Source organism: Leptodactylus fuscus, chromosome 6 (assembly GCF_031893055.1).
Source record: "Leptodactylus fuscus isolate aLepFus1 chromosome 6, aLepFus1.hap2, whole genome shotgun sequence".
Classification (NCBI taxonomy): Eukaryota; Metazoa; Chordata; class Amphibia; order Anura; family Leptodactylidae; genus Leptodactylus; species Leptodactylus fuscus.
Window position 1 is genome coordinate 142,433,926 of NC_134270.1, and position 22,170 is coordinate 142,456,095.

Consider the following 22,170-nt stretch of genomic DNA (forward strand, 5'->3'; position numbering starts at 1 on the left):
AAGTTGTTTACTTTTATTGCTCTATTCAAGGTCTCTATGTTTTGTTGATTTTTTTGTCTGTTCAGGATGGGAAGAGGACTTGTACGCTGACGGTTGGGGGAACAATAGCGAAAAGAAACCAACCACCGCCCAAAGTGGGGCTCGAACCCACGACGCTGAGGTTAAGAGTCTCATGCTCTACCGACTGAGCTAGCCGGGCTCAGTTTAATTGCAGTTTGAGGCTAATCAGAAGGATAGAGATGGCATCGGTGGCCAACCTCCCAGTCCGGCCCCTGAGTCTGGCAGGAGCTATTAGCATCAAGCCGGCAACCGTCAAGCATTGGTGGTTCAGTGGTAGAATTCTTGCCTGCCATGCGGGAGGCCCGGGTTCGATTCCCGGCCAATGCAACAGTCCTATTTTTGTTGTTTGGCCTGTTCTTCGAAATGGGTAGCCTTGCTTCTATTGCTCCTTGACTAACTCCTTCCTAGTAAAATTGCATTCTGGATGCAAAGGTCCATGTTAGCTGTTGTCAGGGGGAGGAGTAAAATTATGCGTTGGTTTCCACGCCTCTTGGGCCTTCCATTGAAAGGTTGTTTACTTTTATTGCTCTATTCAAGGTCTCTATGTTTTGTTGATTTTTTTGTCTAAGATTTGAAGAGGACTTGTACGCTGACGGTTGGGGGAAGAATGACGAAAAGAAACCAACCACCACCCAACGTGGGGCTTGAACCCACAACCCTGAGATTAAGAGTCTCATGCTCTACTGACTGAGCTAGCCGGGCTCGGTTTGATAGCAGTTTGAGGCTAATCAGAAGGATAGAGATGGCATCAGTGGCCAACCTCCCAGTCCGGCCCCTGAGTCTGGCAGGAGCCATTAGCATCAAGCCGGCAACCGTCAAGCATTGGTGGTTCAGTGGCAGAATTCTCGCCTGCCACGTGGGAGGCCCGGGTTCGATTCCCGGCCAATGCAACAGTCCTGGTTTTGTTGTTTGGCCTGTTCTTCGAAATGGGTAGCCTTGGTTCCATTGCTTCTTGACTAACTCCTTCCTAGTAAAATTGCATTCTGGATGCAAAGGTCCATGTTAGTTGTTGTCAGGGGGAGCAGTGAAATTATGCGTTGGTTTCCACGCCTCTTGGGCCTTCCATTGAAAGGTTGTTTACTTTTATTGCTCTATTCAAGGTCTCTATGTTTTGTTGATTTTTTTTTCTGTTCAGGATGGGAAGAGGACTTGTAAGCTGATGGTTGAGGGAAGAATGACGAAAAGAAACCAAACACCGCCCAACATGGGTCTCGAACCCACGACCCTGTGATTAAGAGTCTCATGCTCTACCGACTGAGCTAGCCGGGCTCGGTGTAATTGCAGTTTGGGGCTATTCAGAAGGATAGAGATGGCATCGGTGGCCAACCTCCCAGTCCGGCCCCTGAGTCCGGCAGGAGTCATTAGCATCAAGCCGGCAACCTTCAAGCATTGGTGGTTCAGTGGTAGAATTCTCGCCTGCCATGCGGGAGGCCCGGGTTCAATTCCCGGCCAATGCAACAGTCCTGGTTTTGTTGTTTGGCCTCTTCTTCGAAATGGGTAGCCTTGCTTCCATTGCTCCTTGATTAACTCCTTCCTAGTAAAATTGCATTCTGGATGCAAATGTCCATGTTAGCTGTTGTCAGGGGGAGGAGTGAAATTATGCATTGGTTTCCACGCCTCTTGGGCCTTCCATTGAAAGGTTGTTTACTTTTATTGCTCTATTCAAGGTCTCTATGTTTTGTTAATTTTTTTGTCTGTTCAGGATGGGAAAAGGACTTGTAAGCTGACGGTTGGGGGAAAAATGACGAAAACAAACCAAACACCCCACAACGTGGGGCTCGACCCCACGACCCTGAGATTAAGAGTCTCATGCTCTACCGTCTGAGCTAGCCGGGCTCGGTGTAAATGCAGTTTGGGGCAATTCAGAAGGATAGAGATGGCATCGGTGGCCAACCTCCCAGTTCGGCCCCTGAGTCCGGCAGGAGCCATTAGCATCAAGCTGGCAACCGTTAAGCATTGGTGGTTCAGTGGTAGAATTCTCGCCTGCCACGCGGGAGGCCCGGGTTCGATTCCCGGCCAATGCAACAGTCCCGATTTTGTTGTTTGGCCTGATCTTCGAAATGGGTTGCCTTGCTTCCATTGCTCCTTGACTAACTCCTTCCTAGTAAAATTGCATTCTGGATGCAAATGTCCATGTCAGCTGTTGTCTGGGGGAGGAGTGAAATTATGCGTTGGTTTCCACGCCTCTTGGGCTTTCCATTGAAAGGTTGTTTACTTTTATTGCTCTATTCAAGGTCTCTATGTTTTGTTGATTTTTTTGTCTGTTCAGGATGGGAAGAGGACTTGTATGCTGACGGTTGGGGGAAGAATGACGAAAGGAAACCAACCACCGCCCAACGTGGGGCTCGAACCCACGACCCTGAAATTAAGAGTCTCATGCTCTACCGACTGAGCTAGCCGGGCTCGGTTTATTTGCAGTGTGAGGCTAATCAGAAGGATAGAGGTGGCATCGGTGGCCAACCTCCCAGTCCGGCCACTGAGTCCGGCAGGAGCCATTAGCATCAAGTTGGCAACCGTTAAGCATTGGTGGTTCAGTGGTAGAATTCTCGCCTGCCACGTGAGAGGCCTGGGTTCGATTCCTGGCCAATGCAACAATCCTGGTTTTGTTGTTTGGCCTCTTCTTCGAAATGGGTAGACTTGGTTCCATTGCTCCTTGACTAACTCCTTCCTAGTAAAATTGCATTCTGGATGCAAAGGTCCATGTTAGCTGTTGTCAGGGGGAGGAGTGAAATTATGCGTTGGTTTCCACGCCTCTTGGGCCTTCCATTGAAAGGTTGTTTACTTTTATTGCTCTATTCAAGGTCTCTATGTTTTGTTGATTTTTTTGTCTGTTCAGGATGGGAAGAGGACTTGTACGCTGACGGTTGAGGGAAGAATGACGAAAAGAAACCAAACACCACCCAACGTGGGTCTCGAACCCACGACCCTGAGATTAAGAGTCTCATGCTCTACCGACTGAGCTAGCCGGGCTCGGTGTAATTGCAGTTTGGGGCAATTCAGAAGGATAGAGATGGCATCGGTGGCCAACCTCCCAGTCCGGCCCCTGAGTCCGGCAGGAGTCATTAGCATCAAGCCAGCAACCTTCAAGCATTGGTGGTTCAGTGGTAGAATTCTCGCCTGCCACGCGGGAGGCCCGGGTTCGATTCCCAGCCAATGCAACAGTCCTGGTTTTGTTGTTTGGCCTCTTCTTCGAAATGGGTAGCCTTGCTTCCATTGCTCCTTGATTTACTCCTTCCTAGTAAAATTGCATTGTGGATGCAAATGTCCATGTTAGCTGTTGTCAGGGGGAGGAGTGAAATTATGCGCTGGTTTCCACGCCTCTTGGGCCTTCCATTGAAAGGTTGTTTACTTTTATTGCTCTATTCAAGGTCTCTATGTTTTGTTAATTTTTTTGTCTGTTCAGGATGGAAAAAGGACTTGTAAGCTGACGGTTGGGGGAAGAATGACGAAAACAAACCAAACACCCCACAACGTGGGGCTCGACACCACGACCCTGAGATTAAGAGTCTCATGCTCTACCGACTGAGCTAGCCGGGCTCGGGGTAATTGCAGTTTGGGGCTATTCAGAAGGATAGAGATTGCATCGGTGGCCAACCTCCCAGTCCGGCCCCTGAGTCCGGCAGGAGCCATTAGCATCAAGCCAGCAACCGTCAAGCATTGGTGGTTCAGTGGTAGAATTCTCGCCTGCCACGCGGGAAGCCTGGGTTCGATTCCTGAGATCGATTCCTGGCCAATGCAACAGTCCTGGTTTTGTTGTTTGGCCTCTTCTTCGAAATGGGTAGCCTTGGTTCCATTGCTCCTTGACTAACTCCTTCCTAGTAAAATTGCATTCTTGATGCAAATGTCCATGTTAGCTGTTGTCGGGGGGAGGAGTGAAATTATGCGTTGGTTTCCACGCCTCTTGGGCCTTCCATTGAAAGGTTGTTTACTTTTATTGCTCTATTCAAGGTCTCTATGTTTTGTTGATTTTTTTGTCTGTTCAGGATGGGAAGAAGACTTGTAAGCTGACGGTTGGGGGAACAATGACAAAAAAAAAAAAAACCACCCCCCCACGTGGGGCTCTAACCCACGACCCTGAGATTAAGAGTCTCATGCTCTACCGACTGAACTAGCCAATCTCGGTGTAATTGCAGTTTGGGGCTATTCAGAAGGATAGAGATAGCATCGGTGGCCAACCTCCCAGTCCGCCCACTGAGTCCGGCAGGAGCCATTAGCATCAAGCCGGCAACCGTCAAGCATTGGTGGTTCAGTGGTAGAATTCTCGCCTGCCACGCGGGAGGCTTGGGTTCGATTCCCGGCCAATGCAACAGTCCTAATTTTGTTGTTTGGCCTGATCTTCGAAATGGGTAGCCTTGGTTCCTTTGCTCCTTGACTAACTCCTTCCTAGTAAAATTGCATTCTGGATGCAAATGTCCATGTTAGCTGTTGTCAGGGGGAGGAGTGAAACTATGCATTGGTTTCCACGCCTCTTGGGCCTTCCATTGAAAGATTGTTTACTTTTATTGTTCTATTCACGGTCTCTATGTTTTGTTGATTTTTTTGTCTGTTCAGGATGGGAAGAGGACTTGTACGCTGACGGTTGGGGGAAGAATGACGAAAAGAAACCAACCACCGCCCAACGTGGGGCTCGAACCCACGACCCTGAGATTAAGAGTCTCATGCTCTACCGACTGAGCTAACCGGGCTCGGTTTATTTGCAGTTTGCAGCTATTCAGAAGGATAGAGATGTCATCGGTGGCCAACCTCCCAGTCCGGCCCCTGAGTCCGGCAGGAGCCAATAGCATCAAGCCGTCAACAGTCAAGCATTGGTGGTTCAGTGGTAGAATTCTTGCCTGCCACGCGGGAGGCCCGGGTTCGATTCCCGGCCAATGCAACAGTCCTGATTTTGTTGTTTGGCCTGTTCTTCGAAATGGGTAGCCTTGCTTCCATTGCTCCTTGACTAACTCCTTCCTAGTAAAATTGCATTCTGGATGCAAATGTCCATGTTAGCTGTTGTCAGGGGGAGGAGTAAAATTATGCGTTGGTTTCCACGCCTCTTGGGCCTTCCATTGAAAGGTTGTTTACTTTTATTGCTCTATTCAAGGTCTCTATGTTTTGTTGATTTTTTTGTCTGTTCAGGATGGGAAGAGGACTTGTAAGCTGACGGTTGGGGGAAGAATGATGAAAAGAAACCAACCACCGCCCAACGTGGGGCTCGAACCCACGACCCTGAGATAAAAAGTATCAGGCCCTACCGACTGAGCTAGCCGGGCTGGGTGTAATTGCAGTTTGGGGCTATTCAGAAGGATAGAGATGGCATCGGTGGCCAACCTCCCAGTCCGGCCCCTGAGTCCGGCAGGAGCCAATAGCATCAAACCGTCAACAGTCAAGCATTGGTGGTTCAGTGGTAGAATTCTTGCCTGCCACGCGGGAGGCCCGGGTTCGATTCCCGGCCAATGCAAAAGTCCTGATTTTGTTGTTTGGCCTGTTCTTCGAAATGGGTAGCCTTGCTTCCATTGCTCCTTGACTAACTCCTTCCTAGTAAAATTGCATTCTGGATGCAAATGTCCATGTTAGCTGTTGTCAGGGGGAGGAGTAAAATTATGCGTTGGTTTCCACGCCTCTTGGGCCTTCCATTGAAAGGTTGTTTACTTTTATTGCTCTATTCAAGGTCTCTATGTTTTGTTGATTTTTTTGTCTGTTCAGGATGGGAAGAGGACTTGTACGCTGACGGTTGGGGGAAGAATGACGAAAAGAAACCAACCACCGCCCAACGTGGGGCTCGAACCCACGACCTTGAGATTAAGAGTCTCATGCTCTACCGACTGAGCTAGCCGGGCTCGGTTTATTTGCAGTTTGCAGCTATTCAGAAGGATAGAGATGTCATCGGTGGCCAACCTCCCAGTCCGGCCCCTGAGTCTGGCAGGAGCCATTAGCATCAAGCCGGCAACTCTTAACCATTGGTGGTTCAGTGGTAGAATTGTCACCTACCACGCGGGAGGCCTGGGTTCGATTCCCGGCCAATGCAACAGTCCTGGTTTTGTTGTTTGGCCTCTTCTTCGAAATGGATGGACTTGGTTCCATTGCTCCTTGACTAACTCCTTCCTAGTAAAATTGCATTCTGGATGCAAATGTCCATGTTAGCTGTTGACAGGGGGAGGAGTGAAATTATGCGTTGGTTTCCACGCCTCTTGGGCCTTCCATTGAAAGGTTGTTTACTTTTATTGCTCTATTCAAAGTCTCTATGTTTTGTTGATTTTTTTGTCTGTTCAGGATGGGAAGAGGACTTGTAAGCTGACGGTTGAGGGAAGAATGACAAAAAGAAACCAAACACCGCCCAACGTGGGGCTCGAACCCACGACCCTGAGATTAAGAGTCTCATGCTCTACCGACTGAGCTAGCCGGGCTCGGTGTAACTGCAGTTTGGGGCTATTCAGAAGGATAGAGATGGCATCGGTGGCCAACCTCCCAGTCCGGCCCCTGAGTCCAGCAGGAGCCATTAGCATCAAGCTGGCTACCTTCAAGCATTGGTGGTTCAGTGGTAGCATTCTCGCCTGCCACGCGGGAGGCCTGGGTTTGATTCCCGGCCAATGCAACAGTCCTGATTTTGTTGTTTGGCCTGTTCTTCGAAATGGGTAGCCTTGGTTCCATTGCTCCTTGACTAACTCCTTTCTAGTAAAATTGTATTCTGGATGCAAAGGTCCATGTTAGCTGTTGTCAGGGGGAGGAGTGAAATTATGCGTTGGTTTCCACGCCTCTTGGGCCTTCCATTGAAAGGTTGTTTACTTTTATTGCTCTATTCAAGGTCTCTATGTTTTGTTGATTTTTTTGTCTGTTCAGGATGGGAAGAGGACTTGTACGCTGACGGTTGGGGGAAGAATGACGAAAAGAAACTAACCACCGCGGGGCTCGATCCCACGACCCTGAGATTAAGAGTCTCATTCTCTACCGACTGAGCTAGCCGGGCTCGGTTTAATTGCACTTTGCGGCTATTCAGAAGGATAGAGATGGCATCGGTGGCCAACCTCCCATTCCGGCCCCTGAGTCCGGCAGGAGCCATTAGCATCAAGCCGGCAACTGTCAAGCATTGGTGGATCAGTGGTAGAATTCTCGCCTGACACGTGGGAGGCCTGGGTTTGATTCCCGGCCAATGCAACAGTCGTGGTTTTGTTGTTTGGCCTGTTCTTCGAAATGGGTAGCCTTGGTTCCTTTGCTTCTTGACTAACTCCTTCCTAGTAAAATTGCATTCTGGATGCAAATGTCCATGTTAGCTGTTGTCAGGGGGAGGAGTGAAATTATGCGTTGGTTTCCACGCCTCTTGGGCCTTCCATTGAAAGGTTGTTTACTTTTATTGCTCTATTCAAGGTCAAAGGATTATGTAGATAATCTTGTTTCCCTTAGTCCTAACAGCGGCACAATGTGGGGTATTTCATGCCCCTGTGTGCTGGTAGGACAGGCGGAATTTTAATTAGCCATGTATTAATTTCACATGGCTTGTTCCCTTTAAGAGGGCACAGATACCTCCCCCCTGTGCGTAAATAACAAGTAATAATACATACATTCCAAAATAAACAACAATAGGGGGGGAATCCTTGTGCCGCTCTTAGGACTAAGGGAAACAAGATTATCTACATAATCCTTTGTTCCCTGTCGTCCCTACCAGCGGCACAATGTGGGGAAATAGCAAGTAATCCCCATAAGGGTGGGAGATTAAACACAAGCAGAATGTAATACAGTACGCCCGAAGGCAGTAGCTTCTGAGCCATACCGATCAAGTCGGTAGTGCTTCACAAAGGTCAATTCTGAAGACCAGGATGCTGCTGCACAAATCTGGTCCAAGGTGAGAGCCTTGACCTCTGCCCAAGAGGTCGATACTGCCCGCGTCGAATGGGCCCTTAGGACGGTCGGCGGAGGTAAGTTCTGACTCACAAACGCCAACTTGATTGCTTCCTTCACCCAGCGAGAGATGGTGACCTTAGAAGCCTTGCGGCCTTTATGGCCCCCTACATAATTTATTAACAAGTTCTCAGATCTCCTGAAAGCGCGTGTGCGCTGAAGGTAAATCTGCAGGTTCCGGACTAAATCTAGGGTATGCCACTTCTCCTCCTCAGGGGAAGTGGGCACGGGAAAAAAGGTTGGCAAGCAAATGAGCTGACTCACATTCGCCCTAGAAGAAACTTTCGGCCTGAATCCTGGCAGAAATCTCAACTGAACACGGTCTTCAAAGAAGGCAATGTAAGGAGCTTCCGATGAGAGTGCTTGAAGCTCCCCTACTCTTTTTGCCGAGGTGATAGCGAGGAGAAAAGATACCTTATAGGTCAGCCACTTTAGATCCACCTCCTCCAGAGGTTCGAATGGAGCAACACAAAGTGCCGTTAGGACCTTGCTGAGGTCCCATTGGTGGACAGGAGCAGAAACTGCTGGTCTCAGCCTAGTTGCCCCTTTGATAAAGGTGCTCACTAAAGGATCCTGAGACAACCGCCTCCCCAGATAGGCGGACAAAGCGGCTACATGTACCTTCAGGGTAGAAGCTGCAAGCCCTCTGTCTAGGCCGTCCTGCAGGAAATCCAGGATCGCCCTCACAGGGGGATCGGAGGAGTCCACTTCGTGTTCCGTGCACCAGGCCTGGAAAATATTACCGATCCTACGGTAATTCTTATTGGTCGAGGTGGCTCTGGCGCTGGCTAAAGTCCTTAGGACGCCTTGAGACAGTCCTCTATTCCTTAATAGGGACTGGTCAACCTCCAGGCTGTCAGATTGAATCTCCTCAGATCGTGGTGTCTCAGCTCTCCTTGTGTCACCAGATCTGGGAGGGGGGGAAGCCTCCAATACCTGCCTTGACTCATCCACATGAGCTGGGCAAACCAAGTCCTTTTCGGCCAGAACGGGATTATGGCAATTCCCGAGACTTGGTCCTGTCTGATTTTCATCAATACCTTGGGTATGATGGAAACTGGAGGGAAAATGTATATCAGCCTGAACCTCCATGGGATGGACAGGGCATCCACTGCCAAGGCATTGTCCTCCTGGTACAGAGAGCAGAAGGTTTCCACCTTGGCGTTGAGTCGGGTTGCCATGAGGTCGACATCCGGAAGGCCCCATGTTTGGACAATCTGATGGAATATGTCTTGATTGAGAGACCATTCTCCTGATACAGGGATACCCCGACTCAACTGACCCGCTACTATGTTCAGGGAGCCCTTGATGTGAACAGCGGATAGGTGGGTCAGATTCTTCTCTGCCCACGTGAAGATCAAGTTCGCCTCTCTCAGTAGGGCTGGAACCCTGGTGCCGCCCTGTTTGCTCAAGTATATTACCGTCGTCATATTGTCTGACCGGACCTTGACTGCCTTCCCTTCGAGAAAGGGGGCGAAGTACTTCAGCGCCAGATACACTGCTTTTAGCTCCTTCAGGTTGGAGGTTCCTACCTCTGGATTCCTCCACAGACCCTGGACAGTCCTGCCGTCCAGGTGGGCTCCCCATCCCGAATGGGACGCATCTGTTGTCAACAGGGTCCAACGAGGTTGAACCGAGGACCTTCCGTCTTTCAGGTGTCTCCACCATCTGAGGGAAAGACGGGTACCGGGAGAAAGGCAGATCTTCCTGTGCAGTCCCCGTGGAGATCCGTTCCAGGCTCTCAACACTTCCATCTGAAGGGGACGCAAGTGCCATAAAGCCCAAGGGACCGCCTTGGCTGAAGAAGACATCAGGCCTAGGACCCGCATGGCGGTGCGAATGGTGATCCATCGGGACCTGAGGAGGCCCCGAACCGAAGCTTCTATTTTTGCTCGCCTTGGACGAGATAGGAAAATCTGCATGCTCTGGGAATCCAGAACAAACCCTAGGAATTTCTTCCGGGTGGATGGCACTATTTCTGACGTCTCCCAATTGATCAGCCAACCTAACTCCTGGAGGAAGGCGATGGCTATCTGGAGGTGGTGATGGAGAATTGAAGTAGACTGAGCTTTTATAAGCCAGTCGTCGAGGTAGGGAACCACGAAGAGGCCTTGAAGTCTGAGAGCGGCGGCAACTGGTGCGACCATCTTGGTGAATACATACGGAGCTGACGATATGCCGAATGGCAGAGCAGTGAACTGTAGGTGCTCTCTGTGACCAGCCATAAGAACGGCTATACGTAGATATTTCCTGTGTGGCGGGAAGATGGGGATATGTAAGTAGGCATCCTTCAGGTCCAGGGTGACCATGACCTCGTTGCGCAATAGGAAATTGGTTACTGAGTCTATGGACTCCATCCTGAAAGGTTTTTTCTTTATGAAGAGGTTGAGGAACCGAAGATCTATAATCATCCGCCACCCTCCTGTGGACTTTGGAACCAAGAACACGGGTGAATAAACTCCTTGACCCACTTCGGGAGGAGGGACCCTTTCCAGGGCCCCCTTTAAGAGATATTCTGCGACGGAAGCCTCCAGGCAGTCTTGTTGTAGGGCTGGTAAGACCCGCGTAGTGATGAAACGATCCACCGGAGGATGGGAGAACTCTATTGCGTATCCTCGCTGAACAACTTGAAAGACCCATGGGTCCAGAATGTGAAGATGCCATGCCACAAGGAAATTCGAAAGGCGCCCTCCTACGGGAGAGCTGGTCACAGAGAGCGGCGTCTCCTCAAAACCCCTTCTTCTTAGGGTCCTCCTTGGGGATCCCGCGACCCGCCCCTTTCGGACGGTATCTGGGGCGTCTCTGGCTTCCTTGTTGAGGCCTGTATTGAGATGTGGAGCCTCGACCCCTAGAAGGGGGAGGCCTTCTTTCTCTGGTTGCTTGTGGTAGTGATCTCCCTCTACCATCAGCCAATCCCTCCATCAGATCGTCCAGCCCTTGGCCGAAAACCTTCCCAGGTTGAAAGGGGAGGGAACACAAAGAAAACTTGGAGGCGACATCAGCCCGCCAAGGTTTGAGCCACAAGGGCCTCCTGGCGGCGGTATTGAGGGCCATGGCCTTGGAAGCCAGCTTCACCTGCTGTCTTGCCGATTCTCTCAGGAAATCCGTAGCGAGACGGATCTCCCCCATGGATGCCAGGATGTCGTCCCTGTTAACCCCGGAGTCGATATCCCGTTCCAGGCGGTCCAGCCGGGCTTGAAGCTTATCAGCTACTTCCGTTGAGGCGATGCCCACCGTCACCTGGGCTGAAGCAGACGAATACGCCTTCTTGAGCGTTGAATCCACTCTTCTATCAAGCAAATCCTGAAGATTTGACCCGTCATCGATGGGCACGACAGTGCGACGGGAAAGCTTAGAGATGGCTAAATCCACCTTGGGTGGCGGACCCCAGCGATCCAGCTGGGAGGGATCAATCGGATACACTGCTTTGAAAGCTCTGGTGGTGACGTAAGCCTTCTCCGGCTGCTTCCATTCTTGTTCCATTAGGCTGGCCATGGAGGCGTCCACTTGGAAAACCCTCCGCTTCCCAGAGGTGGACGCAGAGGCTTCCCCCTCGCCAACCTGGTCCCACGACCGGATGGCCTTCAGCAGTTTATTAGTCTTTTCCCGATGGAAAATTGGTCTGCTGGTACAGGAGGACTGATCGTCCGATGATATGGACACCTCCTCCACCTGGAGGCGCTCCAGGGAGGGCAGTGAAGCAGAACGCCTTTCCACGCGCTGCTTCTTGGTGAGCTGAGCCAGTGAAGTACGGATATCCTTTAAAGAATCATCCTGCAAAAAACACAAGGATACTTAGAAGCCGGAGGGGACCCTTCCCCTCTTTGCGGCAACCGTACTCACCATGTACTCCTTGACCCATGCTACCATATCACTGGTAACGGGTTCCTCCCGCAGAGGTCCCCTGCATTGCTGGCAGCGTGACCAGTCATAGCCTAAAGGCAAAACAATGACATTCAGGATACTCCCACCATTGGGAGAATTAGCAGACGAAAAAACCGCACCTACCATCAGGTAGTGGAACGTCACAATCAATGCAAGCCAGGTGTCTCCTTTTAGAAGACTTCTTCCGTCTTACTTGATCCCCGGAGGGGTAGAAGAGGAAGACATGACAAATAGAAGCTAGCTTTCAGCGATACCTAAGCATGGAATATGAAACATCAGAGGAGTACATTCAAGGAACCATATGAGGAGACTCACCCAGCTTCTGCAGGCCACTTACCAACCTTCAGCAGAGTTTGCAGTAGAATAAATGCAGATTGAAGCGGTAACCACAAGCCACAGCGGAGAAACCAGCTAGGGATTAGACTAGCAGGCAATGAGGGATGCAACCTGCCCCCTTTTTTACAGCCCCATATCCGGAAGGGGCGTGGCCTTAGTCAAAAGCTCCGTTCCTTTGCCCTTCATAACACTCCTAGCCCTTCAAGTCACGCTCCCCCTTTGAGCCAACTACATTGGCACGTACCTTAATCTCCTGAGGACCTCCAGTGTCCAACGCTGCTGTTCGCGTGGTCCCGGAGCGGCGAATGCCGAAAACCGGAAGTTGCCGGTGTTACACTTCTAAACGACCGGCCGGAACCCTCCTACACAGAGGAAAGGTTCCGCGAAAACCGGAAGTTCCCCTCATGGAGCCGCGCGAACACGCCGGCTGGCTGCGCGCGGCTCCGAAGCCCAGCAGGACTGGATGCCGGGGAACAGGAGGTAGGATTGCGTGAGGGAGGTGGGCAAAATAGGTAACTTTAATCTTACCTATTCTCTTTGCAGGACCGACAGAAGTCCAAAGGGGCAGAGTGCATCATTGAAGACACCTGAACAGGTCTGAGCAGGTAAGTACCTGAAACTTCTTCTTACTCTTTCTCTTTAGGAGGACACAGAGTCCTCCCCACCTGTCCGATCCTTTACACAGGACAGAAAAAAACGCACAGGGGGGAGGTATCTGTGCCCTCTTAAAGGGAACAAGCCATGTGAAATTAATACATGGCTAATTAAAATTCCGCCTGTCCTACCAGCACACAGGGGCACGAAATACCCCACATTGTGCCGCTGGTAGGGACGACAGGGAACTTTATATTTTGTTGATTTTTTTGTCTGTTCAGGATGGGAAGAGGACTTGTAAGCTGACGGTTGGGGGAAGAATGACGAAAAGAAACCAACCACCGCCCAACGTGGGGCTCGAACCCACGACCCTGAAATTAAGAGTCTCATGCTCTACCGACTGAGCTAGCCGGGCTCGGTGTAATTGCAGTTTGGGGCTATTCAGAAGGATAGAGATGGCATCGGTGGCCAACCTCCCAGTCCGGCCCCTGAGTCCGGCAGGAGCCATTAGCATCAAGCCGTCAACCGTCAAGCATTGGTGGTTCAGTGGTAGAATTCTTGCCTGCCACGCGGGAGGCCCGGGTTCGATTCCCGGCCAATGCAACAGTCCTGATTTTGTTGTTTGGCCTGTTCTTCGAAATGGGTAGCCTTGCTTCCATTGCTCCTTGACTAACTCCTTCCTAGTAAAATTGCATTCTGGATGCAAATGTCCATGTTAGCTGTTGTCAGGGGGAGGAGTAAAATTATGCGTTGGTTTCCACGCCTCTTGGGCCTTCCATTGAAAGGTTGTTTACTTTTATTGCTCTATTCAAGGTCTCTATGTTTTGTTGATTTTTTTGTCTGTTCAGGATGGGAAGAGGACTTGTACGCTGACGGTTGGGGGAAGAATGACGAAAAGAAACCAACCACCGCCCAACGTGGGGCTCGAACCCACGACCTTGAGATTAAGAGTCTCATGCTCTACCGACTGAGCTAGCCGGGCTCGGTTTATTTGCAGTTTGCAGCTATTCAGAAGGATAGAGATGTCATCGGTGGCCAACCTCCCAGTCCAGCCCCTGAGTCTGGCAGGAGCCATTAGCATCAAGCCGGCAACTCTTAACCATTGGTGGTTCAGTGGTAGAATTGTCACCTACCACGCGGGAGGCCTGGGTTCGATTCCCGGCCAATGCAACAGTCCTGGTTTTGTTGTTTGGCCTCTTCTTCGAAATGGATGGACTTGGTTCCATTGCTCCTTGACTAACTCCTTCCTAGTAAAATTGCATTCTGGATGCAAATGTCCATGTTAGCTGTTGACAGGGGGAGGAGTGAAATTATGCGTTGGTTTCCACGCCTCTTGGGCCTTCCATTGAAAGGTTGTTTACTTTTATTGCTCTATTCAAAGTCTCTATGTTTTGTTGATTTTTTTGTCTGTTCAGGATGGGAAGAGGACTTGTAAGCTGACGGTTGAGGGAAGAATGACGAAAAGAAACCAAACACCGCCCAACGTGGGGCTCGAACCCACGACCCTGAGATTAAGAGTCTCATGCTCTACCGACTGAGCTAGCCGGGCTCGGTGTAACTGCTGTTTGGGGCTATTCAGAAGGATAGAGATGGCATCGGTGGCCAACCTCCCAGTCCGGCCCCTGAGTCCAGCAGGAGCCATTAGCATCAAGCTGGCTACCTTCAAGCATTGGTGGTTCAGTGGTAGCATTCTCGCCTGCCACGCGGGAGGCCTGGGTTTGATTCCCGGCCAATGCAACAGTCCTGATTTTGTTGTTTGGCCTGTTCTTCGAAATGGGTAGCCTTGGTTCCATTGCTCCTTGACTAACTCCTTTCTAGTAAAATTGTATTCTGGATGCAAAGGTCCATGTTAGCTGTTGTCAGGGGGAGGAGTGAAATTATGCGTTGGTTTCCACGCCTCTTGGGCCTTCCATTGAAAGGTTGTTTACTTTTATTGCTCTATTCAAGGTCTCTATGTTTTGTTGATTTTTTTGTCTGTTCAGGATGGGAAGAGGACTTGTACGCTGACGGTTGGGGGAAGAATGACGAAAAGAAACCAACCACCGCGGGGCTCGATCCCACGACCCTGAGATTAAGAGTCTCATTCTCTACCGACTGAGCTAGCCGGGCTCGGTTTAATTGCACTTTGCGGCTATTCAGAAGGATAGAGATGGCATCGGTGGCCAACCTCCCATTCCGGCCCCTGAGTCCGGCAGGAGCCATTAGCATCAAGCCGGCAACTGTCAAGCATTGGTGGATCAGTGGTAGAATTCTCGCCTGACACGTGGGAGGCCTGGGTTTGATTCCCGGCCAATGCAACAGTCGTGGTTTTGTTGTTTGGCCTGTTCTTCGAAATGGGTAGCCTTGGTTCCATTGCTTCTTGACTAACTCCTTCCTAGTAAAATTGCATTCTGGATGCAAATGTCCATGTTAGCTGTTGTCAGGGGGAGGAGTGAAATTATGCGTTGGTTTCCACGCCTCTTGGGCCTTCCATTGAAAGGTTGTTTACTTTTATTGCTCTATTCAAGGTCTTTATATTTTGTTGATTTTTTTGTCTGTTCAGGATGGGAAGAGGACTTGTAAGCTGACGGTTGGGGGAAGAATGACGAAAAGAAACCAACCACCGCCCAACGTGGGGCTCGAACCCACGACCCTGAGATTAAGAGTCTCATGCTCTACCGACTGAGCTAGCCGGGCTCGGTGTAATTGTAGTTTGGGGCTATTCAGAAGGATAGAGATGGCATCGGTGGCCAACCTCCCAGTCCGGCCCCTGCGTCCGGCAGGAGCCATTAGCATCAAGCCGTCAACCGTCAAGCATTGGTGGTTCAGTGGTAGAATTCTCGCCTGCCACGCGGGAGGCCCGGGTTCGATTCCCGGCCAATGCAACAGTCTTGGATTTGTTGTTTGGCCTGTTCTTCGAAATGGGTAGCCTTGGTTCCATTGCTTCTTGACTAACTCCTTCCTAGTAAAATTGCATTCTGGATGCAAATGTCCATGTTAGCTGTTGTCAGGGGGAGGAGTGAAATTATGCGTTGGTTTCCACGCCTCTTGGGCCTTCCATTGAAAGGTTGTTTACTTTTATTGCTCTATTCAAGGTCTCTATGTTTTGTTGATTTTTTTGTCTGTTCAGGATGGGAAGAGGACTTGTAAGCTGACGGTTGGGGGAAGAATGATGAAAAGAAACCAACCACCGCCCAACGTGGGGCTCGAACCCACGACCCTGAGATAAAAAGTCTCAGGCCCTACCGACTGAGCTAGCCGGGCTGGGTGTAATTGCAGTTTGGGGCTATTCAGAAGGATAGAGATGGCATCGGTGGCCAACCTCCCAGTCCGGCCCCTGAGTCCGGCAGGAGCCAACAGCATCAAGCCGTCAACAGTCAAGCATTGGTGGTTCAGTGGTAGAATTCTTGCCTGCCACGCGGGAGGCCCGGGTTCGATTCCCGGCCAATGCAACAGTCCTGATTTTGTTGTTTGGCCTGTTCTTCGAAATGGGTAGCCTTGCTTCCATTGCTCCTTGACTAACTCCTTCCTAGTAAAATTGCATTCTGCATGCAAATGTCCATGTTAGCTGTTGTCAGGGGGAGGAGTGAAATTATGCGTTGGTTTCCACGCCTCTTGGGCCTTCCATTGAAAGGTTGTTTACTTTTATTGCTCTATGCAAGGTCTCTATGTTTTTTTAATTTTTTTGTCTGTTTTGGATATGAAGAGGACTTGTACGCTGACGGTTGGGGGAAGAATGACGAAAAGAAACCAACCACCGCCCAACGTGGGGCTCGAACCCACGACCCTGAGATTAAGAGTCTCATGCTCTACCGACTGAGCTAGCCGGGCTCGGTTTATTTGTAGTTTGCAGCTATTCAGAAGGATAGAGATGTCATCGGTGGCCAACCTCCCAGTCTGGCCCCTGAGTCTGGCAGGAGCCATTAGCATCAAGCCGGCAACCGTCAAGCATTGGTGGTTCAGTGGTAGAATTCTCGCCTGCCATGCGGGAGGCCTGGGTTCGATTCCCGGCCAATGCGAAAGTCCTGATTTTGTTGTTTGGCCTGTTCTTCGAAATGGGTAGCCTTGGTTCCATTGCTCCTTGACTAACTCCTTCCTAGTAAAATTGCATTCTGGATGCAAATGTCCATGTTAGCTGTTGTCAGGGGGAGGAGTGAAATTATGCGTAGGTTTCCACGCCTCTTAGGCCTTCCATTGAAAGGTTGTTTACTTTTATTGCTCTATTCAAGGTCTCTATGTTTTGTTGATTTTTTTGTCTGTTCAGGATGGGAAGAGGACTTGTACGCTGACGGTTGGGGGAACAATGACGAAAAGAAACCAACCAACCACCGCGGGGCTCGAACCCACGACCTTGAGATTAAGAGTCTCATGCTCTACCGACTGAGCTAGCCGGGCTCGGTTTATTTGCAGTTTGCAGCTATTCAGAAGGATAGAGATGTCATCGGTGGCCAACCTCCCAGTCCGGCCCCTGAGTCTGGCAGGAGCCATTAGCATCAAGCCGGCAACTCTTAACCATTGGTGGTTCAGTGGTAGAAATGTCACCTACCACGCGGGAGGCCTGGGTTCGATTCCCGGCCAATGCAATAGTCCTGGTTTTGTTGTTTGGCCTCTTCTTCGAAATGGATGGACTTGGTTCCATTGCTCCTTGACTAACTCCTTCCTAGTAAAATTGCATTCTGGATGCAAAGGTCCATGTTAGCTGTTGTCAGGGGGAGGAGTAAAATTATGCGTTGGTTTCCACGCCTCTTGGGCCTTCCATTGAAAGGTTGTTTACTTTTATTGCTCTATTCAAGGTCTCTATGTTTTGTTGATTTTTTTGTCTGTTCAGGATGGGAAGAGGACTTGTACGCTGACGGTTGGGGGAAGAATGACGAAAAGAAACCAACCACCGCCCAACGTGGGGCTCGAACCCACAACCCTGAGATTAAGAGTCTCATGCTCTGCTGACTGAGCTAGCCGGGCTCGGTTTAATTGCAGTTTGAGGCTAATCAGAAGGATAGAGATGGCATCAGTGGCCAACCTCCCAGTCCGGCCCCTGAGTCTGGCAGGAGCCATTAGCATCAAGCTGGCAACCGTCAAGCATTGGTGGTTCAGTAGTAGAATTCTTGCCTGCCATGCGGGAGGCCTGGGTGCGATTCCCGGCCAATGCAACAGTCCTGATTTTGTTGTTTGGCCTGTTCTTCGAAATGGGTAGCCTTGCTTCTATTGCTCCTTGACTAACTCCTTCCTAGTAAAATTGCATTCTGGATGCAAAGGTCCATGTTAGCTGTTGTCAGGGGGAGGAGTAAAATTATGCGTTGGTTTCCACGCCTCTTGGGCCTTCCATTGAAAGGTTGTTTACTTTTATTGCTCTATTCAAGGTCTCTATGTTTTGTTGATTTTTTTGTCTGTTCAGGATGGGAAGAGGACTTGTAAGCTGTCGGTTGAGGGAAGAATGACGAAAAGAAACCAAACACCGCCCAACGTGGGGCTTGAACCCACGACCCTGAGATTAAGAGTCTCATGCTCTACCGACTGAGCTAGCCGGGCTCGGTTTAATTGCAGTTTGGGGCTATTCAGAAGGATAGAGATGGCATCGGTGGCCAACCTCCCAGTCCGGCCCCTGAGTCCGGCAGGAGCCATTAGCATCAAGCTGCCCACTGTCAAGCATTGGTGGTTCAGTGGTAGAATTTTCGCTTGCCACACAGGAGGAGCGGGTTCGATTTCCGGCCAATGCAACAGTCCTAGTTTTGTTGTTTGGCCTGTTCTTCGAAATGGGTAGCCTTGCATCCATCACTCCTTAACTTACTCCTTTCTAGTAAAATTGCATTCTGGATGCAAATACCCTTGTTAGCTGTTGTCAGGGGGAGGAGTGAAATTATGCGTTGGTTTCCACGCCTCTTGGGCCTTCCATTGAAAGGTTGTTTACTTTTATTGCTCTATTCAAGGTCTCTATGTTTTGTTGATTTTTTTGTCTGTTCAGGATGGGAAGAGGAATTGTAAGCTGACGGTTGGGGGAAGAATGACGAAAAGAAACCAACCACCGCCCAACGTGGGGCTTGAACCCACAACCCTGAGATTAAGAGTCTCATGCTCTACTGACTGAGCTAGCCGGGCTCAGTTTAATTGCAGTTTGAGACCAATCAGAAGGATAGAGATGGCATCGGTGGCAACCGTTAAGCATTGGTGGTTCAGTGGTAGAATTCTCGCCTGCCACGCGGGAGGCCCGGGTTCGATTCCCAGCCAATGCATCAGTCCTGTTTTTGATGTTTGGCCTCTTCTTCGAAATGGGTAGACTTGGTTCCATTGCTCCTTGACTAACTCCTTCCTAGTAAAATTGCATTCTGGATGCAAATGTCCATGTTAGCTGTTGTCAGGGGGAGGAGTGAAATTGTGCGTTGGTTTCCACGCCTCTTGGGCCTTCCATTGAAAGGTTGTTTACTTTTATTGCTCTATTCAAGGTCTCTATGTTTTGTTGAATTTTTTGTCTGTTCAGGATGGGAAGAGGACTTGTAAGCTGACGGTTAAGGGAAGAATGACGAAAAAAAACCAAACACCAGCCAACGTGGGGCTCGAAACCACGCCCCTGAGATTAAGAGTCTCATGCTCTACCGACTGAGCTAGCCAGGCTCGGTGTAATTGCAGTTTGGGGCTATTCAGAAGGATAGAGATGGCATCAGTGGCCAACCTCCCAGTCCGGCCCCTGAGTTCGGCAGGAGCCATTAGCATCAAGCCGGCAACCTTCAAGCATTGGTGGTTCAGTGGTAGAATTCTTGCCTGCCACGTGGGAGGCCCGGGTTCGATTCCCGGCCAATGAAACAGTCCTGATTTTGTTGTTTGGCCTGTTCTTCGAAACGGGTAGCCTTGCTTCCATTGCTCCTTGACTAACTCCTTCCTAGTAAAATTGCATTCTGGATGCAAATGTCCATGTTAGCTGTTGTCAGGGGGAGGAGTGAAATTATGCGTTGGTTTCCACGCCTCTTGGGCCTTCCATTGAAAGGTTGTTTACTTTTATTGCTCTATGCAAGGTCTCTATGTTTTTTTAATTTTTTTGTCTGTTTAGGATTTGAAGAGGACTTGTACGCTGACGGTTGGGGGAAGAATGACGAAAAGAAACCAACCACCGCCCAACGTGGGGGTCAAACCCACGACCCTGAGATTAAGAGTCTCATGCTCTACCGACTGAGCTAGCCGGGTTCGGTTTATTTGCAGTTTGCAGCTATTCAGAAGGATAGAGATGGCATCGGTGGCCAACCTCCCAGTCCGGCCCCTGAGTCTGGCAGGAGCCATTAGCATCAAGCCGGCAACCGTCAAGCATTGGTCGTTCAGTGGCAGAATTCTCGCCTGCCATGTGGGAGGCCTGGGTTTGATTCCTGGCCAATGCGACAGTCCTGATTTTGTTGTTTGGCCTGTTCTTCGAAATGGGTAGCCTTGCTTCTATTGCTCCTTGACTAACTCCTTCCTAGTAAAATTACATTCTGGATGCAAAGGTCCATGTTAGCTGTTGTCAGGGGGAGGAGTGAAATTATGCGTTGGTTTCCACGCCTCTTGGGCCTTCCATTGAAAGGTTGTTTACTTTTATTGCTCTATTCAAGGTCTCTATGTTTTGTTGATTTTTTTGTCTGTTCAGGATGGGAAGAGGACTTGTAAGCTGACGGTTGAGGGAAGAATGACGAAAAGAAACCAAACACCGCCCAATGTGGGGCTCGAATCCACGACCCTGAGATTAAGAGTCTCATGCTCTACCGACTGAGCTAGCCGGGCTCGGTGTAATTGCAGTTTGGGGCTATTCAGAAGGATAGAGATGGCATCGGTGGCCAACCTCCCAGTCCGGCCCCTGAGTCTGGCAGGAGCCATTAGCATCAAGCCGGCTACCTTCAAGCATTGGTGGTTCAGTGGTAGAATTCTCGCCTGCCACGCGGGTGGCCTGGGTTCGATTCCCGACCAATGCAACAGTCCTGATTTTGTTGTTTGGCCTGTTCTTCGAAATGGGTAGCCTTGCTTCTATTGCTCCTTGACTAACTCCTTCCTAGTAAAATTACATTCTGGATGCAAAGGTCCATGTTAGCTGTTGTCAGGGGGAGGAGTAAAATTATGCGTTGGTTTCCACGCCTCTTGGGCCTTCCATTGAAAGGTTGTTTACTTTTATTGCTCTATTCAAGGTCTCTATGTTTTGTTGATTTTTTTGTCTGTTCAGGATGGGAAGAATACTTGTACGCTGACGGTTGGGGGAAGAATGACGAAAAGAAACCATCCACCGCCCAACGTGGGGCTCAAACCCACAACCCTGAGATTAAGAGTCTCATGCTCTACCGACTGAGATAGCCGGGCTCGGTGTAATTGCAGTTTGGGGCTATTCAGAAGGATAGAGATGGCATCCGTGGCCAACCTCCCAGTCCGGCCCCTGAGTCCGGCAGGAGCCATTAGCATCAACCCGCCAACTGTCAAGCATTGATGTTTCAGTGGTAGAATTCTCGCCTGCCACGGGGGAGGCCCGGGTTCGATTCCCGGTTAATGCAATAGTCCTGATTTTGTTGTTTGGCCTGTTCTTCGAAATGGGTAGCCTTGGTTCCATTGCTTCTTGACTAACTCCTTCCTAGTAAAATTGCTTTCTGGATGCAAATGTCCATGTTAGCTGTTGACAGGGGGAGGAGTGAAATTATGCATTGGTTTCCACGCCTCTTGGGCCTTCCATTGAAAGGTTGTTTACTTTTATTGCTCTATTCAAGGTCTCTATGTTTTGTTGATTTTTTTGTCTGTTCAGGATGGGAAGAGGACTTGTAAGCTGACGGTTGAGGGAAGAATGACGAAATGAAACCAAACACCGCCCAACGTGGGGCTCGAACCCACGACCCTGAGATTAAGAGTCTCATGCTCTACCGACTGAGCTAGCCGGGCTTGGTTTATTTGCAGTTTGCGGCTATTCAGAAGGATAGAGATAGCATCGGTGGCCAACCTCCCAGTCCGGCCCCTGAGTCCGGCAAGAGCCATTAGCATCAAGCTGGCAACCGTCAAGCATTGGTGGTTCAGTGGTAGAATTCTCGCCTGCCACGGGGGAGGCCTGGGTTTGATTCCCGGCCAATGCAACAGTCGCGATTTTGTTGTTTGGCCTGATCTTCGAAATGAGTAGCCTTGCTTCCATTGCTCCTTGACTAACTCCTTCCTAGTAAAATTGCATTCTGGATGCAAATGTCGATGTTAGCTGTTGTCAGGGGGAGGAGTGAAGTTATGCGTTGGTTTCCACGCCTCTTGGGCCTTCCATTGAAAGGTTGTTTACTTTTATTGCTCTATTCAAGGTCTCTATGTTTTGTTGATTTTTTTGTCTGTTCAGGATGGGAAGAGGACTTGTACGCTGACGGTTGGGGGAACAGTGACGAAAAGAAACCAACCACCACCTAACGTGGGGCTCGAACCCACGACCCTGAGATTAAGAGTCTCATGCTCTACCGATTGAGCTAGCCG

General features: G+C 50.0%; 28 non-coding genes across 28 annotated transcripts; 17 read left to right on the forward strand and 11 right to left on the reverse strand.

The window, feature by feature from the left end:
* The first annotated feature begins 316 nt into the window (after nt 1-316).
* TRNAG-GCC (transfer RNA glycine (anticodon GCC)) lies at nt 317-387 on the forward strand. Its single transcript has one exon. It is a non-coding gene; the product is annotated as a tRNA-Gly (tRNA).
* Nucleotides 388-879: 492 nt separating this feature from the next.
* On the forward strand, nt 880-950 carry TRNAG-GCC (transfer RNA glycine (anticodon GCC)). The gene has a single exon. It is a non-coding gene; the product is annotated as a tRNA-Gly (tRNA).
* Nucleotides 951-1,446: 496 nt separating this feature from the next.
* On the forward strand, nt 1,447-1,517 carry TRNAG-GCC (transfer RNA glycine (anticodon GCC)). The gene has a single exon. It is a non-coding gene; the product is annotated as a tRNA-Gly (tRNA).
* Nucleotides 1,518-2,013: 496 nt separating this feature from the next.
* Nucleotides 2,014-2,084, forward strand: TRNAG-GCC (transfer RNA glycine (anticodon GCC)). The gene has a single exon. It is a non-coding gene; the product is annotated as a tRNA-Gly (tRNA).
* Nucleotides 2,085-2,390: 306 nt separating this feature from the next.
* TRNAK-CUU (transfer RNA lysine (anticodon CUU)) lies at nt 2,391-2,463 on the reverse strand. The gene has a single exon. It is a non-coding gene; the product is annotated as a tRNA-Lys (tRNA).
* A 117-nt stretch (nt 2,464-2,580) lies between these two features.
* TRNAG-GCC (transfer RNA glycine (anticodon GCC)) lies at nt 2,581-2,651 on the forward strand. The gene has a single exon. It is a non-coding gene; the product is annotated as a tRNA-Gly (tRNA).
* Nucleotides 2,652-3,147: 496 nt separating this feature from the next.
* Nucleotides 3,148-3,218, forward strand: TRNAG-GCC (transfer RNA glycine (anticodon GCC)). Its single transcript has one exon. It is a non-coding gene; the product is annotated as a tRNA-Gly (tRNA).
* Nucleotides 3,219-4,295: 1,077 nt separating this feature from the next.
* TRNAG-GCC (transfer RNA glycine (anticodon GCC)) lies at nt 4,296-4,366 on the forward strand. Its single transcript has one exon. It is a non-coding gene; the product is annotated as a tRNA-Gly (tRNA).
* A 306-nt stretch (nt 4,367-4,672) lies between these two features.
* Nucleotides 4,673-4,745, reverse strand: TRNAK-CUU (transfer RNA lysine (anticodon CUU)). The gene has a single exon. It is a non-coding gene; the product is annotated as a tRNA-Lys (tRNA).
* A 117-nt stretch (nt 4,746-4,862) lies between these two features.
* TRNAG-GCC (transfer RNA glycine (anticodon GCC)) lies at nt 4,863-4,933 on the forward strand. The gene has a single exon. It is a non-coding gene; the product is annotated as a tRNA-Gly (tRNA).
* Nucleotides 4,934-5,429: 496 nt separating this feature from the next.
* TRNAG-GCC (transfer RNA glycine (anticodon GCC)) lies at nt 5,430-5,500 on the forward strand. The gene has a single exon. It is a non-coding gene; the product is annotated as a tRNA-Gly (tRNA).
* A 306-nt stretch (nt 5,501-5,806) lies between these two features.
* On the reverse strand, nt 5,807-5,879 carry TRNAK-CUU (transfer RNA lysine (anticodon CUU)). The gene has a single exon. It is a non-coding gene; the product is annotated as a tRNA-Lys (tRNA).
* A 494-nt stretch (nt 5,880-6,373) lies between these two features.
* On the reverse strand, nt 6,374-6,446 carry TRNAK-CUU (transfer RNA lysine (anticodon CUU)). The gene has a single exon. It is a non-coding gene; the product is annotated as a tRNA-Lys (tRNA).
* A 677-nt stretch (nt 6,447-7,123) lies between these two features.
* On the forward strand, nt 7,124-7,194 carry TRNAV-GAC (transfer RNA valine (anticodon GAC)). The gene has a single exon. It is a non-coding gene; the product is annotated as a tRNA-Val (tRNA).
* A 5,898-nt stretch (nt 7,195-13,092) lies between these two features.
* TRNAK-CUU (transfer RNA lysine (anticodon CUU)) lies at nt 13,093-13,165 on the reverse strand. The gene has a single exon. It is a non-coding gene; the product is annotated as a tRNA-Lys (tRNA).
* A 117-nt stretch (nt 13,166-13,282) lies between these two features.
* Nucleotides 13,283-13,353, forward strand: TRNAG-GCC (transfer RNA glycine (anticodon GCC)). Its single transcript has one exon. It is a non-coding gene; the product is annotated as a tRNA-Gly (tRNA).
* A 306-nt stretch (nt 13,354-13,659) lies between these two features.
* TRNAK-CUU (transfer RNA lysine (anticodon CUU)) lies at nt 13,660-13,732 on the reverse strand. The gene has a single exon. It is a non-coding gene; the product is annotated as a tRNA-Lys (tRNA).
* Nucleotides 13,733-14,226: 494 nt separating this feature from the next.
* Nucleotides 14,227-14,299, reverse strand: TRNAK-CUU (transfer RNA lysine (anticodon CUU)). The gene has a single exon. It is a non-coding gene; the product is annotated as a tRNA-Lys (tRNA).
* A 677-nt stretch (nt 14,300-14,976) lies between these two features.
* Nucleotides 14,977-15,047, forward strand: TRNAV-GAC (transfer RNA valine (anticodon GAC)). Its single transcript has one exon. It is a non-coding gene; the product is annotated as a tRNA-Val (tRNA).
* A 306-nt stretch (nt 15,048-15,353) lies between these two features.
* Nucleotides 15,354-15,426, reverse strand: TRNAK-CUU (transfer RNA lysine (anticodon CUU)). Its single transcript has one exon. It is a non-coding gene; the product is annotated as a tRNA-Lys (tRNA).
* Nucleotides 15,427-15,543: 117 nt separating this feature from the next.
* Nucleotides 15,544-15,614, forward strand: TRNAG-GCC (transfer RNA glycine (anticodon GCC)). Its single transcript has one exon. It is a non-coding gene; the product is annotated as a tRNA-Gly (tRNA).
* Nucleotides 15,615-16,110: 496 nt separating this feature from the next.
* On the forward strand, nt 16,111-16,181 carry TRNAG-GCC (transfer RNA glycine (anticodon GCC)). The gene has a single exon. It is a non-coding gene; the product is annotated as a tRNA-Gly (tRNA).
* Nucleotides 16,182-16,487: 306 nt separating this feature from the next.
* On the reverse strand, nt 16,488-16,560 carry TRNAK-CUU (transfer RNA lysine (anticodon CUU)). The gene has a single exon. It is a non-coding gene; the product is annotated as a tRNA-Lys (tRNA).
* Nucleotides 16,561-16,677: 117 nt separating this feature from the next.
* TRNAG-GCC (transfer RNA glycine (anticodon GCC)) lies at nt 16,678-16,748 on the forward strand. The gene has a single exon. It is a non-coding gene; the product is annotated as a tRNA-Gly (tRNA).
* A 1,437-nt stretch (nt 16,749-18,185) lies between these two features.
* Nucleotides 18,186-18,258, reverse strand: TRNAK-CUU (transfer RNA lysine (anticodon CUU)). The gene has a single exon. It is a non-coding gene; the product is annotated as a tRNA-Lys (tRNA).
* Nucleotides 18,259-18,888: 630 nt separating this feature from the next.
* On the forward strand, nt 18,889-18,959 carry TRNAG-GCC (transfer RNA glycine (anticodon GCC)). The gene has a single exon. It is a non-coding gene; the product is annotated as a tRNA-Gly (tRNA).
* Nucleotides 18,960-20,589: 1,630 nt separating this feature from the next.
* Nucleotides 20,590-20,660, forward strand: TRNAG-GCC (transfer RNA glycine (anticodon GCC)). Its single transcript has one exon. It is a non-coding gene; the product is annotated as a tRNA-Gly (tRNA).
* Nucleotides 20,661-21,533: 873 nt separating this feature from the next.
* Nucleotides 21,534-21,606, reverse strand: TRNAK-CUU (transfer RNA lysine (anticodon CUU)). Its single transcript has one exon. It is a non-coding gene; the product is annotated as a tRNA-Lys (tRNA).
* Nucleotides 21,607-22,170: the final 564 nt, after the last annotated feature.